The sequence below is a fragment of the Rhinoderma darwinii genome, chromosome 1 (assembly GCF_050947455.1).
Source record: "Rhinoderma darwinii isolate aRhiDar2 chromosome 1, aRhiDar2.hap1, whole genome shotgun sequence".
In the NCBI taxonomy this organism is placed as follows: domain Eukaryota; kingdom Metazoa; phylum Chordata; class Amphibia; order Anura; family Rhinodermatidae; genus Rhinoderma; species Rhinoderma darwinii.
The window spans coordinates 100,431,453-100,447,530 of record NC_134687.1 but is presented as its reverse complement, the minus strand read 5'-3'; the positions used below and the strand labels follow the sequence as shown (position 1 = coordinate 100,447,530).

The 16,078-nt window shown below is 43.0% G+C and overlaps 1 protein-coding gene across 1 annotated transcript in view; it reads right to left on the bottom strand.

Moving 5' to 3' along the window:
• GLRA3 (glycine receptor alpha 3) overlaps positions 1–16,078 on the bottom strand; it is a 180,860-nt gene that overhangs the window by 89,701 nt on the left and 75,081 nt on the right. The window lies entirely within an intron of this gene.

Sequence of the window (16,078 nt, the reverse complement as noted above, 5' to 3'; positions counted from 1 at the left end):
ACGCGTCGTCGTTTGACAGCTGTCAAACGACGACGCGTAAATGACAGGTTGTCTGCACAGTACGTCGGCAAACCCATTCAAATGAATGGGCAGATGTTTGCCGACGTATTGTAGCCCTATTTTCAGACGTAAAACGAGGCATAATACGCCTCGTTTACGTCTGAAAATAGGTCGTGTGAACCCAGCCTAAAGGCTTCATGCCATGTGCATGAGGCCTAATCTTGGGTTTGGCAATTTACATTAGAATCCGACTGAAAATTTTAGATTACCACAAAACCTCAGAATCACCACACACAAAATAATGACATAATGAATGAAAAAAAAAAAAGTTCTGCTCTGTTAATTCCAGAAAAGAAAAATCTGGCAATGGAAATATAAAAGATTTATATAAAAGATGCACCGTAATGTATCTTATATTGAAAATATAATGTTGGTTGTTATTTCATTTTTAGGAAGATGTCTCCTTTGAATGATCACAAACAAATAATAGACAGAATGTCTGGAAATCAATTGTTTCCTTATTTTTCTTGAGATTTTTGACACATGTCAGCATTTTCTGAAATCCACTAACTCAATAAGAACAAGACTGTGTTGCTTTATACCTACAAAAACATCATAAATAATTCATGGGATTCGTCTCAATAAAAGCAATGTAATGAAATACTTTCCCCATAGAAATAAAGTGAAAGAGGTGCAGTCAAAATAATGCTACAGATATATACATCTAAAACTTAGAGCAAGCAAAAGAAATGTTCCCTTCACAACATAAGTCATGATCGGCCATATGGTCTGCTCCCACACTTCAATCTGAGAGGGGCCTTTACTTTGCAGACTGCACATGGCCGCTACCCGTGACATCAATCAGCGAGTGCAGAAGCACCTCGATCAGAGATTTAGTTAAAGATTGGGCTGGGTTTACACGCTACTTTTTAAAATTGTTTTTAATCAAATATTATTGTTTTGGAAATGAATCTTTTAAAAACGTTTAAATTTAGGCAATTTCTGCCTGTGAACAGGAGTACTTTGTTAGTCATTAGTATAGGCATACATGACCTTCAAATGTCAAAGTACAATCCATGTTACTTTAGTTATTACAGAATTTTTAGAGATAACCTTATTTGTGGAAGAGTTTGTTTCCTCTACACACATTGGTAGAAACTTTCCTTCAATATTAAGACAATCTGTGCCCCATAGGCAGACTATAGACTGCTGTAAATGACAACTGGCAATTTTTATATAGGCTTCAGGGCTAATATAAATTAATTCTCTCAATCAGTTCCTCTACACGTTTCTTTTGGTAAAAAGTATATTAGCAAACTGCAAATAATTTATTGCACTAAGGCTAAGTCCACACTACCTGTAATGACGGGGTAGGGAGACAGACAGGTGAGCCCTAATCTACCCGCCACTCAGTCCCTGCCTACTTGCACGGCCCGTCCTAGGCGACGGCGTACAACTGGGCGACGGTCCCTATGCTCAATATGTGCACGACAGACAAGGGTACACAGAAGCTAAGGGAAATGGGGCAGTTGCCCAAGGCAACACCGTAAGCAACAGGCATAGAGAACGAGCCGAGTCAAAACAGGAGTGAACGAGGTACCAAACGCAGAGCAGGAGCATAGTCAGTAAAGCCAGGGTCAAAATGAAGCAAGGTCAACAATAATAGCAGGAGCAGCAGAGCCAGGAAACAGGATAGAATCACAGGCAAAGATAAGCAGGAAATGAAGGTATAAATAGACGGAGGGCGGGAGCTAGCACCGTCTGGCCAGGCTGTGATAGGTTCTCCCACTCCTGAGCCTACCAGCCTGAGTGGTAGAAGATCGAGTCACTCTATCAGACCTAGGAGCAGATGCAGACTGATTAACCACGGGCATCGACACAGAAGCTGTGTCTGGCAGATCCTTTACACTACCGTTACTATTAGTTTACCTCTGGAAGGTCAGAAGAAGAGAGGATTGATACATTAAATGGAAAGCAACGGTTCCGTTACAATGGCCTATCTTCAGGATAGGCCATCAATAGCTGATAAGTCGGGGTCCAACTACCGGGATCCCCGCCAATCAGCTGTTTTGAAGGGGGTGCAATACCATTGATTCCAATGGTATTTTTTTTTGTTTCAGTTTGTGTCCGTTCCGCTAGGTTTGCATTTTTATTTTTTTTAACGAAAAGAAGAGCACAGCAATCTACGCTATTCTTTCCGGCAGAAAAATGGAAACCTAGTGGAATGGAGGCAAACTGAAACCAACTGAAAGAAAAAAATACCATTGAAATCAACGGTATTGCAAACGGAAATGATACTTTCCGTTTGTCTTTCCACTCATCTGTTCCTCTGAAATCAATGGGAGGCATTTTCGACCGTTTTTTGACGAGTTTTGCGGCGCGGTTTCCGCGTCAAAAAACTTGTCCAAAAACTCTGTTTGAACCCAGCCTAAGCTTTTTTTCTGCTCAGTATTTACGCAGCGCGTGGATGAGATTTGTTTTATCTCATCCACTTTGCTGCTACTGTTTTTGCTGCGGATTTTACACAAAAAATTCCGTTGCTGAAAAATCGCAGTATTTACGCAACGTGTGAACTGACCCTTACTGTAGGAGCCCTATAGCGATGGTCACAGCCCTCTGCAGTCTCTATAGAATGGGGGAATCGCTGATGCCTGCTGATCCTACCTGCAATGTCTCAGTACTAGGTCCTGATTGCTGGGCGGGATCTCTGTTCTGCTTGGTCGAAGCAGCTGCTTTCTTTCATGTTCCGCGGGCCTCCGGTCTTTCTGCTGCTTCTGCAGCAGCCTCATTTTACTTGTTTTACAGAGGTAGTAAAGTGCGACCCCTATAGCTACACCACTGTGTGTGTGTATATATATATATTTAAAAATAGAAAAATGTGCTTTATTCCATCAGTCAAAACAGCAACGTTTCAGCTCTACCATAGAGCCTTTCTCAAGCTTGAGAAAAGCTCTATGGTAGAGCTGAAACTTTGCTGTTTTGACTCATGGAATAAGTACATTTTTCTATTTTTGCTGCATCTCTGGAGTGCTGCCTGTTTCTTTTAATGTTGAGGATTATGGCTAAAAGTTAATGAAAACCCGCAATTTTGTGTCTCAAAAAATGTGAATATTATATAAGCTCAATTTAAAAAATGATTTTAATACCGAAATGTAAGTCCTACTAAAAGTATATCCAGTATATGCCCTCAATACTTGGTCGGGGCTATTTTTACATGAATTACTGCATCAATGCAGCGTGGCATGGAGGCGATCAGCCTGTGGCACTGCTGAGGTGTTATGGAAGCCCCGGCCTTCAGCTTATCTGAATTGTGCTTGATTGCCCAGCAAACTCGTCTGACCTAAACCCCATAGAGAATCTGTGGGGTATTGTCAAGATGAAGATGAGAGACACCAGACTCAACAATGCAGACGAGCTGAAGGCCACTATCAAAGCAACCTGGGCTTCCATAACACCTCAGCAGTGCCACAGGCTGATAGACTCCATGCCACGATGCATTGATGCAGTAATTCATGCAAAAGGAGCCCAGATCAAGTATTGAGTGCATATACTGTACATACATTTCAGTAGGCCTAAATTTCGGTATTAAAAAAATCATTTTTGAAATTGTGCTTGTATAATAAAAACATTTTCTGAGACACAAAATTTTGGGTTTTCATTAACTGTTAGCCATAAACTTCAACATTAAAATAAAAAAACGCTGGAAATAGATCACTCTGTGTGTAATGAAGCTATATATTATATGTTTCAGTTTTTGAATTGAATTACTGAAATAAATTAACTTTTGATGATATTCTAATTCATTGAGAAGGACTAGTATATATATATATATATATATATATATATATATATACACATATAGTACTGTGCAGAAGTTTTAGAGAGGTGTGCACCAAAAATGCTGCGGAATAAGAGTACTTTCAAAAACAGAAGTGTTAATAGTTGTTTTCCTTTTTTATCAACTAGAGAAATGCAAAGTGAATGAACAGAAGAGAAATCTAAATTAAATTAATATTTGGTGTGACCACCCTTTTCCTTCAAAACAGCATCAATTCTTTTAGGTACACTTGCACGCAGTTTTTGAAGGAACTCAACAGGGAGGTTGTTGCAAACATCTTGGATAACTAACCGCATATCTTCTATGGATGTAGGCTTCCTCAAATCCTTCTATCTCTTCATGTAATCCCAGACAGACTTGATGATGTTGAGATCATGGCTCTGTGGGAGCAATACATATCATCACTTCCAGGGCTCCTTGTTCTTCTTTACGCAGAAGATAGTTCTTAATGACATTGGCTGTATGTTTGGGGTCATTGCCCTGATGCAGATTAAATTTGAAGCTAATCAGATGCCTCCCTGATGGTATTTCATGATGGATAAGTATCTGACTGTATTTCTCAGCATTGAGAACACCAATATTCCTGACCGAATTCCCAACTCCATTTGCTAAAATGCAGCCCCAAACTTGCAAGTAATTTCTACGAATCTTCACTGTTGCCTGCAGACACTCATTATTGTACTGCTCTCCAGCCCTTCAGTGAACAAACTGCCTTCTGTTACAGCCAAATATTTAACATTTTGACTCATCAGTCCAGAGCACCGGCTGCCATTTTTCTTCACCCCAGTTTCTATGTTTTCGTGCATAGTTGAGTCGTTTGTCCTTGTTTCCATGTCAAAAGTATGGCTTTTTGGCTGCAATACTTCCATGAAGACCACTTCTTGCCAGACTTTTCTGAACCGTACATGGGTGTACCTGGGTCCCACTGGTTTCTGCCAGTTCTGAGCTGATGGCACTGCTGGAAGGAAAGTAAGCATGATTTGTCTTTGATCTGCTGCACTAAGTTTCCTTGGCCGACCACTGCGTCTACGGTCCTCAATATTGCCCGCTTCTTTGTGCTTCTTCAAAAGAGCTTGAACAGCACATCTTAAAACCACAGTTTGCTTTGAAATCTTTGCCTGGGAAAGATCTTGCTAATGAAGTATAACTACCTCGTGTCTTGTTGCTGTGCTCAGTCTTGCCATAGTGGACCTGTAACTGTCTTTCACAACCTCACCTTTGTAGCAGAGTTTGGGTGTCCCTCACCCAGTTTTAAGCCTCCTATACAGCGGTTTCTGTTACAGTTAATGAGTGTGCTTCAGCCTACATATGGAAATGATGATCACTATCACCTGTTTGGTATAATTGGTTAATCATACACCTGACTATAATCTTACAAAATCCATGACTTTGTGCAAGTGTGCTTAGAATGATTGATGCTGTTTTGAAGGCAAAGGGTGGTCACGCCAAATATTGATTTGATTTACATTTATCTTTTGTTCAATCACTTTGTATTTTGTTAATTGATAAAAATAAAACTATTAACACTTCTATATTTTTTAAAGCATTCTTACTTTGCTGAATTTTTACACAACTGCCTAAAACTTTTGCAAAGTACTGTATATGGAGGCTTTATTTTATGTTTAAAAAGTCTGACACAAAGTAAGTTCTGATTAGATTGAGAAGTGTTCATGTGGACTGGAAGCCGCTGCCGGACAGTAAGATGACGACTTCCGGCCACGGCTTCCGGCCATATGTTCAAGGAAGCGAAGGCGCAAGGAATAGGAGTGGAGGCGGTGGCGGCGGCAGGAGAAGGTAATTTATGTTCATGTATGTGATGTGTGTATTATGTTTGTGCATGTTCGTGTTATACTGTCGTCTGAGCACTGTATCTAATCCTCCTACACTGTGCAGTAGCTCAGAAAATGGCAGCACACAGTGTAGGAGGTTTGAAGATTCAAACCCCTCCTTCTCCTGGCACTAGCCAGAAGAAGGGACTGGGGATTGTGTGAGGACACTAGAGAGAGTGTGTCTATCCCAAATTTGCAGCATAAAGCAATGAGGTTGCTTTACCACATTGACCCTGCTGCAATTTTGGGAACTGCTCCCCATGGAAATGTTATAAATTAGAACCTAATTTAAAATATTTACTGACTTGTGAAAAAATGAAAAAAAAATTAAAACAACGCGTAATCACTTAAATAATAATTGTTTAACTAAAAAAAATATATATATATATTTCTAGCGAATCCCTTTAACTTGATTCTGATAACTTACTGCAGCGTGATATCACACAACAAAAGCCATTGAAAAGTAATTGAAAAAGTCAAGATAAGAGATCTAGCCATTGTTTATTTAATGCGTTAAAAGTCAAGGTAAAGACGGCTACATCTGTAAGTGTGTTTGGAAATAATCATGGATTATTGAAATTAGCCACTCAAAAAAACAAAACAATCTCTTCAAGTTTTAGTATGATGATAATAATAATAGGAAGGTTTGCCCATGTCAAGGAATCTATTATGTAATTATGATTATTATACTGTTTACTGGTAAACAGGGTTTTGCAAACTGAAAATACCTATATGTGTCTGAATGCTCACCAGATGATGTCACCATAACTCAGAAGCAATTATTTTTCATAATCATTATTTTGCCAAGCTCTGTACATTACTTTTGTTTTGATTCTTCCAGGGCTTGCTGTGAGATTAACATTTAAAGGACTACAGTTCCCATGATTCCTCTCATCTCTCACAGATAATGCTTAAATATACAGCAGTCTACATGCATCCCTAATAGAAGGTATAAGGTAGTGCTGTAATTATTCACTGTCTATCTCATGCCCAGCATGTGAAACTTGATCACTCCATAGACAGGAATGGAGGAAACCAGGGTTATTGGAAATAAGATAAACAAGTGTTCAGTGTACCGTACATTACATAAGCAGGAGATAAACACCAGGAGCAATGTCATGTGACTGCATGTGAGCCTGGCTTACAGAGGCTTTTCAGCTACAGACAGTACATTAGTAAGTGACTAATCTTACTGCAATTGAACCACTATTTAATGTTGACTGTTAGTGTCTTATTGTAAATTGCCCTAACACAATATATAAACAGTTCTCTGGTAAGCGCCGTGAAATTTTAGTGCATTCTCTGACATCCTACAATACATTATGTATAAACCGTGAGCTGCCTTGATTATCTCAAAAACAGAAGCTGTTTAACATACAGGAGGTTCTGGCCTCCTCATCACAAAGTTTGTTCTATCATTCATCTCTTGCAAGGTTGTGCCCCCATGTTCTTATTTAATTCCGCACACATACTGAGATGATGACAACCTTGTGCAAGCAGATGATACTATATTTATTGAATAAGTCTCGCCTCCGCAGATTACTATCTACAGCACGCCAGTAATAAACAGCAAGCCTGCTATGTCAACATTGTAAGGGTTTTGTTGTTATGTTACAAATACAATGACACTATACATTGCCTCCATACAGTGCTGTATTAGGCAGGAATTTCTCTGTAATACAGTATCAGAATAAACATGACACAAATTTTCGCATTTTGAGTTCCGTATGAAATCGGAGGCATACAGTGGTACTGTAGAGCTTTATATTATGGCTCCATACAAATGTGGGGTTGTACAGAGCCATAATACCACTGTGTGCATAAACCCTGACGAAGGGAGTGCAAGAGTCTTCTGTAATTGTAACATAAAAGGAAAAAGAAAAAGGAGAAGAATACTAAGACATACTGGGGGAAATTCATCAACTTTTAAAAGGGGTGTGGCTTACCAAAAGCAGGTGGAACACATTTTCCTATAATATACGCCAGAAAACTGGCATAAATTACAGCAGAAATCTAAATTTCACTCTGTTATGCATAACAAGTTAGAGTCCCATGCCGGGCCATTAACACCCCCTCCCGATCAGATGACCTCCCCCCTTTCCCATCCTCATTGGACATTTAAAAAAAAGTATATTCACCTCACTGCTCTTCTTCTTCCCTAAGTGCTGATAAGGGCTGTGTCACATATAAGGCCCCGATGCTGTTCAGCGTCAGGACCTTGTACAATTTGCCATTCTGAGGGAGCATGAGGGGATGGTTGGGGAGAAGCAAAGAGGCGTGGTGAGGTGAGTACACTTATGTTTTATTTTATGTCCGATGGGAGAGGAATGAATTGCGCACGGCCGCAGTCGTTTCTCTACAATTGTGGAATACGGCCACCTGAAAGATGCAACACTTATTAAGAGGTGTTTGCTTCTTAATAAATGTGTCGCATCTTACTCCAATGAATTGTTTAATATGAAATGCCAATCTTAATAAATTTCCCCCACTGTTGAAGGTAATGTTTTTTATTTAAAAAAAAAATGTGCTGGCATTGATGTGACATCACATGGGGGAGATTTATGACGTTTATGAGACAGAGAAAAAGGCCCAGATTGAGCCCAATTTATCAAAGTGGCAGAACGCATGTTAGGCCCATTTCTCTTCCATGTGCCACCTCATGGCTGCCGTATATTTAAACTTGAATAAATTTGCCGCATTACACGACTCTTTTTAGGTACATCCCTTTTTAAAAACACTTTTGACAGTTGTGGAGGTAGGTATAAAAAGTGTCTAAAACAAATAATAAATGTGGCACGCGCCATTATGGCGGCAATTTGCAATAGGATTCTGGCACCTTTTACTTAGTAAGTCTCCCCATTTTGACACCGTAATGGCTGTCATTAAAGGTTGTCCACCAGCATGGACTTCCAATGTAGGAGGACAAAATAACAAGAAATACTGAACAGAATATTAAAAGATTCTCTAGGGCCCTACATATCCAGGAGGAAATACTCTGTAAGCATATGTATGAACCCTTTTTCCATCTCATAGAATAACAATACAACCTCTATACTGCAAGGGTAGAACATACAGAACAAATGTGTCCCCTGGTAGTCAATCATTTGTAAATCTATTATGGGCTGTCATTGAATAGAAAGCCATCTACTTGTGAATATTGGAACGTACTCTGACCCATAGAAGCAATTTGTCTTCTCGCTATGATTTGCCTTTAGTTGAATGCATAAACAATGCATTGATTTTCTTCAATGTAATTTTCTTCACAGCCTTGCTCAAAACAGATAACTGCTTTTTTCGTGCTCCTTTTGCATGACGAGAATATTATAATATTACATGTGAAATAATGATTTATCTGTAAATCTCAGCACTGAGAGGGTTAGTATGCTTGCATGCCTGTATTATGGTGTAGTCAGTTTAAAATGCAGAAGGGGAGATTCAGCTGTGGGATTTGAACAGATTAATTTGCCCATGCAGCAACTAAGCAGCTGTTCAGTAGAATCTCAAAGATTTGTCTTCAGAATTTATTCAATGATTCAAGGCTATGGTCTAGCTACAATATGATGCATGTGCGACAAACGACATAGAGCGTATTCAGTAAATAGTACGAGATAATTTGTCATACAGTGGCATGTTAGCACTTTCGACGTTTACGCTAATAGATTCCGAGATTAAAGAGAATTAATTTATTAACATTTAATTGATAAAAGGCCAAGGCATTTGTTTTATAATGTATGTTAACATCTAATATCGTTACCAGGGTTATGAAGTACGTGTTATGCACCAGCAATGATTTATGCATACAAGATCCCTCAAACGTTTATGCTTGGTTGACTTTCAAATAACCTTTAGGAGTATAAGTATTGACAAATATATGCCTTGGACCGCACAATGTTAGATTCAATGCATTATTTATTGACTTATGTATGTTTAGCTTTCCCAGTTGTAAGAATTCAAAGACAAATAAGTACTGAGTGATGGATGGAAAAATCAACCGGTTTAGTCATGTACAGAGGCCACAGACCCAGCCAGTAGATGCAAATGGATTAGAAGTGGATGTTAATATAAAGAGTATATAAATATACTAAATACTAAATCCTAAAGTGATAACATTACAGACATTATTTGTCCTGAAAACATATCGTGTGAAACGTCTATGGCCGAGGGCCGTCATTCAGACTTACCCTCTGACGGCCCCGGCCATGGACATCTGTGATCTCGGCGACATTTCCCTCCAGGGAAACGCCGGCACTCACTTCTGGGTTCTGGGACTGTTTCCCGCACGGCGCGCGCGCCCGCGCGTGCACAGCCTTAAAGGGCCAGTATACGTCCAGCTGTCATTATTCAATATTTAGCCCAGAATGCTGCTGGACTATAAAAAGGGCTCTGCCCACTTGATCCTTGCCTGAGCATTGTTGTATACCTAAAGTTTGTCTTGCAAATTGTCTCCCAGTGTTTTCCAGTTCCCAGTGTTACCCGTTCCTGCTGCCTTTACCCTGTATCCCGTGCTATCGTATTTACAGTGAGAGTCAAGTCGTGTCTTCCGCTGCATCTACTGTGCCATCTACCGTGAGAGTCAAGTCGTGTCTTCCGCTGCATCTACTGTGGCATCTACCGTGAGAGTCAAGTCGTGTCTTCCGCTGCATCTACTAAGCCATCTACAGTGAAAGTCAAGCTGTGTCTCCGCTACTGTCTACATTGTATCAGATACCCGTTCTGGACTATAGACACTGTTTTGTACCTAGTTGGCCAGCTATTATCCCAATTCGGGGTATGGCCTAGTGGGTCCACACCCTGCGCCATGACAGTACGCTCAGGCCATGGACCCTGCTGGTCAATTCCAGGGCATGTCACCCTCCCAAGCCATGCAGGAGGACCTGCAGGATCTGCGAGCATGACAGGGTCAACTCCTTGTGGCAGTAGACTCCATGGCACAGCAGCTAGAGGCGCTAGCTACTTACTTCACTGCTCCTATTCCAGCTCCTCCGATCGATCCTCCTGCTACACCTCCTGGCAGCTCCGGTTCGGATCCTCGGTTCTCACTGCCATTGCCACCTCGGTTCCATGGAGACGCAAGTTCGTGCAGGGGGTTTCTGAACCAATGCCATATCCACTTCACTCTGCACTCCCGAGCATTTCATTCGGACGGTGCCAGGATCGCCTTCATTATATCTCTACTTGCCGGCAAGGCCCTGGCGTGGGCGAATCCAATCTGGGGACGACAGGGACGACAGGGACCCGAGACTTCCAGGGGTTCATGCGGTTGTTCCGTACTGTATTCGAGGAGCCTGGACGAGTCTCGTCAGCAGCCACTGCTATCTTTAACCTTTGCCAGGAGGACTCCTCCGTGGGCGAATACACCATCCAGTTCCAGACCCTGGCAGGAGAATTGTCCTGGAACAATGAAGCCTTGGTAGCATCCTTCTGGCATGGCATATCGCCCGAGATCAAGGACGAACTTGCTGCTCGAGATCTACCAGCTGCCTTGGATAACCTGATTCTACTTGCTACTCGAGTGGACATAAGGCTCAGAGAGAGATCTCAAGAGGTTCGACAGGAGAGATGGCTTCCTAGACTGGCGCCCAACTTCCAGCAACCCCTCTTGCCTTCTTCTACTGCCCCGCCCAAGGTTCCGATACAGGTGGATCGACTTAAACTGTCCGTTCAAGAGAAACAGTGCAGGCACACCTCTGGACTCTGTTTATATTGCGGCCTCGCTGGCCATGTCGTGCGTCTGTGTCCTCAGAAACCAAAAAACCCCAACGCCTAGGATTAGTTTGAGAGACAACCCTGGGCGATACTGCATTTAATAGAGAAGTCTCTTCAAACCTGTTCATTCCTGTGACCATCATCGCTGGCGAGAGACCTCATCCAGTCTCTGCCTACCTGAACTCTGGCTCTGCAGCCAATTTCATCTGCCAAGACCTTGTGGATCTTCTTCAGTTGCCCACTGTTATGCTGGAAAGGCCATTGATCGTTGCCTCGGTAGATGGACTGCCTTTGCCTGACCCAGTTTTGTCTGTGAGCAAGCCGTTAAGACTCCAAGTGGGAGTTCTTCCCTCTAAACTCATCTCCCTGTTTGTCCTGCCCAAGGCCGTCAACCCTGAGCTGCTGGGTTTACATTGGCTCCGTTTACACGCCCCAGTCCTGGATTGGAACTCTGGAGAGGTTCTCCAGTGGGGTCCCAAGCGTCTCGACCGCTGTCTGGTGCATGTCCATCCGCCTCAGTCTCCTCTACATCAGTCACTGGCAGAGTTCCCTCCTTGTTAATCTCAGTTCACAGATGTCTTCAACAAGAAGGAAGCAGAGACATTGCCACCACATCGAGCATATGATTGCCCTATCGACTTGGTTCCTGATTCGTCCCCTCCTTGCGGTAGAGTATACCATATCTGCTTGCCTGAGACCCAGTCTATGTCAGCCTACATTAAGGAGAATCTGTAGAGGGGTTTCATGCAAAAATCCTCATCCCCGGCTGGAGCCGGGTTTTTCTTTGTCAAAAGAAAGATGGATCCCTCCGACCCTGCATTGACTACCGAGGCCTCAACCAGATCATGGTGAACAACAGGTACTCATTGCCTTTGATTTCAGAACCCTTTGATCGCATATGGGGGGGGGGAATTTTTTCCAAGCTAGACCTGTGGGGGGCTTACAATCTAATCCGGATTCATCAGGTTGAGAAGTGGAAGAATGCATTTAATACACGTGATGGACACTACGCATATCTGGTTATGCCCTTTGGCCTGTGTAACGCCCCCGCGGTGTTTCAAGAATTTGTCAATGACACTTTTTTGTGATCTCCTCTATGTCTGTGTTGTGGTGTATCTCGATTACATTTTGATTTTTTTCCCCAGATCTTGTGATTCATCAGGGTCATGTCCGCCAGGTGTTGCTTCGATTAAGGGAGAATCATCTTTATGCCAAGCTGAAGAAGTGCGTGTTCGAAGAGAAGTCTCTACCCCTCATTGGCTATATAATCTCTGATCAGTGTCTCAAAATGGACCATGAGAAGGTAAAGGCTGTACTGGAGTGGCCACACCCCCAAGGCTTAAGGGCCATACAACACTTCCTGGGATTCGCCAACTTCTACCGGCTGTTCATTCCCAACTTCTCTTCTTTGACAGCTCCCATCTCCACCCTCACTAAAAAGGGTATGAATGCCTAAGGTATGGACTTCAGAGGCTGAAGTTGCATTTAAAACCTTAATAAAGGCCTTCACGTCAGCCTCTATTCTTCATCACCCTGATGTATCCCTACAGTTTTCATTAGAGGTGGGCGCTTCCTCTGTTGGTGCCGGTGCACTTTTGTTCCAGAGAGGTTCGAAAGGCAAGACTGTGGTATGTGGCTACTATTCTAAGCTGTTTTCTCCCGCAGAGCGCAACTACTCAATTGGGGATCGGGAGTTACTGGCCATCAAGCTGGCCCTCCAGGAGTGGAGACACCTACTAGAAGGCGCAGCTCATCTTATCCTGGTCTTCACGTACCACAAGAACCTGACCTATCTACAGAGAGCTCAACGGCTGAATCCTCGTCAAGCCAGGTGGTCGTTGTTCTTTGCTCGGTTCCGGTACGAACTCCATTACCGACCTGCCGACAAGAATGTGAGGGCCGATGCCTTGTCTAGGTCATTTGAAACAGAGGACACTGTGGAGTGTGGAGTCCCCACAGAATATTATCGACCCTTCCTGCATCTATTCTGTTAACTCTCTGCAAGTTAGAGACATTCCTCCGGGAAGGACTTTTGTACGTCTGGCAGACAGAGGAAGAATTCTTCGCTGGGGTCACAGTTCCAAGCTGGCAGGCCGTAAGACCCAATACCTAATTGCCCGTCAGTTCTGGTGGCCCACGCTGCCCAAAGACATCATGGACTTTGTCTCCTCCTGTACGGTGTGCGCAGCAAACAAAGTTGGCCACTCCAGACTAGCCGGTCTGCTCCAACCACTGCCTGTGCCCGATGCCCCCTGGCAGCATGTTGCTATGGACTTTGTCACAGATCTGCCTCTCTCTGCGGTATGCAGTGTGATCTGGGTGGTGGTGGATCGATTTTCTAAAATGGCTAATTTTGTTCCCCTGACTGGTCTGCCTTCTGCTGCTCAACAGGCCGACCTCTTCGTTCAACACATCTTCCATCTGCACGGCTTGCCTCTGCATATTGTCTCGGATCGAGGGGTCCAGTTCACCTCAAAGTTCTGGAGAGCACTCTGCGGCCACCTCGGTGTAAATTTGGACTTCTCCTCGGCTTATCATCCTGGTTAACCAAATTATGGAGAACTATCTGCGCCACTTTGTCTCCAGACGGCATGATGACTGGGTACAGCTGCTCCCGTGGGCTGAGTTCTCCTATAATAACCATACTAGTGAGTCCACCACCTCCAGTCCATTCTTCATCGTCTATGGCCAACATCCTCGTATACCTCTTCGTGTCTCTACTATGTCCCAGGTGCCTGCAGCTGACTTCAGGGACTTTTTGCAGATATGGCAACAGACACGATATTCTATTCTGCTGGCGGTGGACCGCATGAAGAGAAAGGCAGACACTAGAAGATGAGAACCGCCCCAGTTTCTTCCAGGTACGAAGGTCTGGCTGTCTTCCAGGAATATCCGGCTGAGGGTGCCGTCTTGCAAGTTTGCTCCCAGTTTCCTCGGACCCATCGAGATTCTGCTACAGATCAATCCTGTGTCGTACAAGCTTCGGCTACCTCCTACCCTCAAGATCCCTAACTCCTCCCATGTCTCCTTGCTGAAGACGCTACTCCAGGACTCCTAGTTCCGCAGTGGCTCCTGGTGGTTCGACTGGGACTTTTGAAGTGAGGGAGATCCTGGCCACCAAGAAAGTTGGAGGAAGGATGTTTTATTTGGTGGATTGGAGGGTATTTGGTCCAGAGGAAAGGTCTTGGGAGCAAGAGGAGAACATCGATGCCCCTGTCCTCATGAAGAGATTTCTCTCCCGCTCTGGTCCAAAGAAGAGGGGACGTAAGGCCATGGACATCTGTGTTCTCGGCAACATCTCCCTCCAGGGAGACTCCAGCACTCACTTCCGGGTTCTGGGACTGTTTCCCGCAGGGCGCGCGCGCCCGCACGTGCATGGCCTTAAAGGGCCAGTACGCGTCCAGCTGTCATTATTCAATAATTAGCCCAGAATGCTGCTGGACTATAAAAAGGGCTCTGCCCATTTGATCCTTGCCTGAGCGTTGTTGTGTACCTAAAGTTTGTCTTGCAAATGGTCTCCCAGTGTTTTCCAATTCACAGTGTTACCCGTTCCTGCTGCCTTTACCCTGTATCCCGTGCTATCGTATCTACAGTGAGAGTCAAGTTGTGTCTTCCGCTGCATCTACTGTGCCATTTACCGTGAGAGTCAAGTTGTGTCTTCCGCTGCATCTACTGTGCCATCTACCGTGAGAGTCAAGTTGTGTCTTCCGCTGCATCTACTGAGCCATCTACAGTGAAAGTCAAGTTGTGTCTCCGCTACTGTCTACATTGCCTCAGATACCGGTTCTGGACTATAGACATTGTTTTATACCTAGTTGGCCAGCTGCTGTCCCGCGACGCGGTACGGCCCAGTGGGTCCACATCCCACACTGTGACACCGTGTAGCCATATTTGCGGTGTTCCGACAATCAATAATCATATTTACATATATACACAAACTTTTTTCAATTTCATGTTATTAATCCCATATTTCTTTAGTTTTCCATCCACCAATTTGTGTTATTTATTTTGTTGTATTTATATGGTTGCGAATGGCTATACCTATTATGAACACCCTCGTCCACTGTTTTATTCAGCTCCCAGTCTTTAAACCACACTCAAGCTATGCAGGGCTGTACTGACGCAAAATACCCTTCAATTGAGACAATAGAGTTAATTTATCAATGCAGTTACTCTGGCTTTTGTAACCACATTAAAAAAATAAAATACCACTTTTGCTGACACAAACTAAATTTTTCTAGAATGTGTCTTAAAAACGGTGAATCACCTTCCCATCACATGCAGAGTTACTAAACATTCTTCCCCACTTTCATACTAGAAGAATGGCTGTTAACAAGGCAAGGGGACTGAAATAAATGATCAATAATACTACCAAACAGTGACTAAATAATACTGCCACACAGGGACTGAATAATACCACCATTTCATGACCAAAGATTACCACCAATTAGTAAATTATTAATAACTTCATACAGTAACAACCAAAATAATACCACCATATAGTGACTACAGAATACCCCCATTTCATGACCAATAATATTAGTAATGATACAGTGACTGATTGCACCGTATCAGGACATAATTTTACAATTTAGTGACTTAATAATACAACCATACCATGACTTAAAAAAACACTAAACGGAGACCAATAATACCACAATAATGTAAATTAATATTACTACCACACGGTAACTAGTTTTATGAT